The sequence below is a fragment of the Triplophysa rosa genome, linkage group LG19 (genome assembly GCF_024868665.1).
Source record: "Triplophysa rosa linkage group LG19, Trosa_1v2, whole genome shotgun sequence".
NCBI classification, from domain to species: domain Eukaryota; kingdom Metazoa; phylum Chordata; class Actinopteri; order Cypriniformes; family Nemacheilidae; genus Triplophysa; species Triplophysa rosa.
Genome location: NC_079908.1, coordinates 19848954 through 19853472, shown reverse-complemented (window position 1 = coordinate 19853472; position 4519 = coordinate 19848954).

Genomic DNA, 4519 nt, shown 5'->3' with positions numbered 1-4519 from the left:
GAGAGAGAGAGAGAGAGAGAGAGAGAGAGAGAGAGGGAGAGAGGGAGAGGTGAAAGCTGGCGCTGGGTTATTTTTAATTTCTGAATGAGGACGACAGGCAACCCATCATGAGTCCAGTCACCACCCACTCACTCCACACACACCTGCAGGCATGAACACACACACTTGGACAGATAAACCTGAGCGCACGCACACACACACACACATTTCTGGATGCTCTGGCTTCATGTTTCTTATGTTCATCTATCTCCTTCCTTGTGATGACCTCTGCACATGACTCATGACCCTCACTCTTCAGAATAAGGATGCTTAACAGGTTCGTCACTGCGATGCCGCAGAAGAACCATTCTTGGTTCCACAAACAACCTTTTTTCACCACAAAGAACCTTTGGTGAGACAGAAAGGTTCTTCAGATGTTAAAAGTTCTTTACGAACCATTTAGACAAAAAGGTTCTTCTATGGCATGGTGAAGCACCTTCATTTGCTCTTTCTCTACAGAAACATCATCACTCTTTTACAAAACTGAAGAGAAGGGTTTAATTTCATTCTACTGTATATAAACACACTTTATGCCTCTCTCACTAAACAGTCACAATGAGAAATAAAACCAATGTGACACTAATGAAACGTCTGATACAGAAGAAATCTATGAAGACATTTATGGTTTGAAGACAGTTTCTCCACTGACTGTCAGTGAATGATCCACACAAACACACAACATTAAGAGTGGACTGAAATGAACAGATCTGTATTTGATGGGTGGGCGTTCCACCTCCTCCAGAACTTTAGAAGCCCACCATCAGTCTGCCAGGAAACCAATTCACGCTCCAGTGAAAACTTTAGAAAGAACTGATGAATCTGCCAACATTCATCAGACGCGTGCCATCAAACATTCTCCAGAGGTTCAAGAACAAAACCAGAAACTGAAACAAATGACATTTCAGCAAAATGAATCTATAGGTATTCTTTCTAGAAAGTCTCTGAAGCAACTAAAAGCATTAAGAGACATAAACTGACATCTGATTGGACGACTGTACTCTCGTCTGCTCGGGGGCGGAGTCTAGAGGATTCCGGGATTGTTGTCAGTGTGTGTTTATGAACAGGATTGTTCTTTTGGTTGTGTTGTTGTTTAGTGATCATCTCTAGTGTGTTTCATCGCTTCTACAGTCATTTCTACACTTTTTGAGGGAAACGTGCAAAAGTGTTTGCCAGGACGTTCACTTCTCGTCTCATTTTAACATTTTAATTTTAATGTTTTAATTAAATCTGTTTTTAAAACACAAAAAAGAACTTTACTAACATCAAAAACCTGCACACATGTAATATTCTCATTCATTAACTATAAATTCATCTCTAAAAACAAGATCAGCAGATTCTGTAGCATCTTTAAGAACCGTCTGAAAACACATCTCTTCCGTCAACACCCGACTGATCAGTTCTGACTTCGATCTCTTTTCTACTCTTTCAAAACAAAAACAACCTTCGCTCTGTGTACTGTGATAGGCTATAGGACACCAGTTTTTATTGCGCTTCTGCTTTTTGTTGTCCTTGTGTTGTGCCAATTGCTTCCATTGTTTCCCTCATCTGTAAATCACTTTGGATAAAAGCGTCTGCTAAATGACTCAATGTAAATGTAAATTATATATCTGATATAAGAAGTTTTCAAAGAAACCAAGATCAAATCTGATTACCCAAAACATGAATTGTTTATAATACAACAACTCAACATGCAGAATTTTGACCTACTTGTCTCCTGAACCTGTCTATGAGCGCTGGCAGAAGTCCGTCCTCTTGACCCGGCTCAGGTGTTCTGATGATGAAATCCACATCATGACCAAAGTCCTTCCCCCTACACAAACACACACACACACAGAGAGAAAAACATCACATTCAGAAGAACAACACAGACAAGGCGTCTTGTGTTTATAACAGCGGTTCATTTAGGTTTGATGTTTAAAAGCCCAACAGAGAGTCACAGGCTCGTATAGAGAGATATTCTGAGAGTTTATTAGTGTGTGTGAGACACGTTTACTTCTGAAGAGATTAAAGCATGACGTGACACATTCATATCAAGCACCAGCTGCCAGTGGTGTAAAGTATTGGAGTAAATGTACTTAGTTACTTTACTTAAGTATCTTTTTGGCTACTTTGTAGTTGTACTGAGTATTAAAGATATTAGCAACTTTTACTCTCTACTTAACTACATTTTTGAACAAGTATATGTACTCTTTACTCCACTACATTTGTAATGACTAATGTAATTCCACATTACATTTTGCATGGCACCTATCTTATAATTAATATTGCCATTTACAGGGCAATGAAGGTACTACAATCTTGTGGATTTTGCTCTAACTTACAAAAACTTGTCAACATGGCTTCTTTATATGAATATGAGTGCAGTATCAGGTAGAAGTCAATCGCTGGCGGTTTACACACGGTTAGCCCTTACACGCTATTTCTACAGTAATATATTGGCAACACTGTTGCCAGCTAGTTACTGTAGGTCACACATCTACAAAAGCTCTTGTTTTTAAAACTAACTCTTCCTAAATGTGCTCTAAACATGTTTGCTCAAAATTTGACCATGTGGTGGGACTATTGCCATGAAGTGATGTAAACCAGTAAAAAGAATGTATAGTATTTCAATTTTCAAAAGTGCTCTCACACTATATAGACAAAATATTAACCTATAGAATGAGTCGGACACAGAGAAATGAACAATCCACATATGAATCTCAACAATGGTGACAATCAACTGAACAGCTTCATGCTGCAATGCATGCTGGGTACATAGTACAAAACTCATTCATGATTGTTTGTCACCATTGATGAGGTTTGTATGTCAAGTGTCTAACTGTGTCTCAATTGCAAAGAAAGATTTTCTGACAGAGATCTTTCCATTATAACATGTAATCACTTTACCAAACATATCTTAATAAATCTTAAATGCTATATTATTATTATTTAATGATTGAATTCTTTCAGATGTATCTTCAGTTACTAAGCAAACATAAAGTTGCGGTTCCTGTAAAGTCCCTTTCAGTGTTATTGTATAAGTGTACATTTTAAAGCTACAAGAAAGTCAAAGAGTCCAACCAAAGCAAACACTGATCGCCATAATGGTGACTTAAAACATAATTGAACCACTATGAACTAGAGTTCAATCTCAATAAGATCTTACACAGATGACAGAAATAAAGTGAAAGTGGTGTCTGTAATATGTGAAGATGTTATTGATGTTTGTGTTTAATTCTCCTCTGGTGAAATCTTGACAGATTTATTGTGTTCATCTGTTATTTACACGTGTTCATCTAAGACTGTGTGACTTAAGTGCGTTAATAGATTCTTTATAATGAATCTTCAAACAGCCATTGCAGTAGTTTACTGTAAAACACCTACAGTAACTAGCAGGCAACAGTGTTGCCAATACAGTATATTACTGTAGAAATGGCAGGTAAGGGCTAACCGTGCATGTGAAATGAGGACATGACTGCAGCTGGCCATGAGGCCCAAACCAGCATGTCCAGTGCAAAAAGGATTTGACTTTTTGATTTTACTTAACATTACTTTATTTATCCGTTATATTGAAGAGACCTTTTTGAAGGAGTTTGGTTTACTTATGAGCAGTTGAGTTTAAATGAGACTTAGGGTGTTTGTAATAGACGTACAGTAGGTTATGATGTCGGCCATGATTTGTTGCAATTTTGAGGTGTTCAGTCTTATTATGATTTAAGAAAATAAATGCGATTGCTCTCCTCACGTATCAACTGTTTCTAGTTTTTCACTGACATGTCTTCTTAAGTGTTGAGGACTAGTGCTGCTTTGAGCCTACATTCAGTATGAGTAAAATACTCAAGTACTGTTAAAATCAGATACTCTAAGACTTTTACTCAAGTCGTTTTGAAATTGGTGACTTGTAACTTGTAATGGAGTCATTTTCACTGCAAGGTCTCTGTACTTTTACTTAAGTATGGTTTTCAGGTACTCTTTACACCTCTGCCAGCTGCAGACACTGAACTCAACAAGAGAACACAGAGACTCTGAAAACTGATTCAATTAACACACTTACGTCACACACACACACACACACTCACGCACATATACACACACACACACTCACGGGCACATATACACACACACACACTCACGCGCACACGCACATATACACACACACACTCACGCGCACACGCACATATACACACACACACGCACACTTATGCGCACACGCACATATACACACACAGACGCACACACGCACACGTATGTTGGGTTTCCATGTTTTATGGGGACATTCCATAGACACAATGGTTTTTATACTGTACAAACTGTATCTCATATTCCCTCCCCCTAACCCTAACAATCACACACAACTGTCTGCTCTTTTACATTTTCACTAAAGTTCATTCTGTATGATTTATAAGCTTGTTTCCTCATGGGGACCAATAAATGTCCCCACAAGGACAAGGGTTTTGGATATTGCCATCTTTGTGGGGACATTTTGTCCCCATACCGTAGG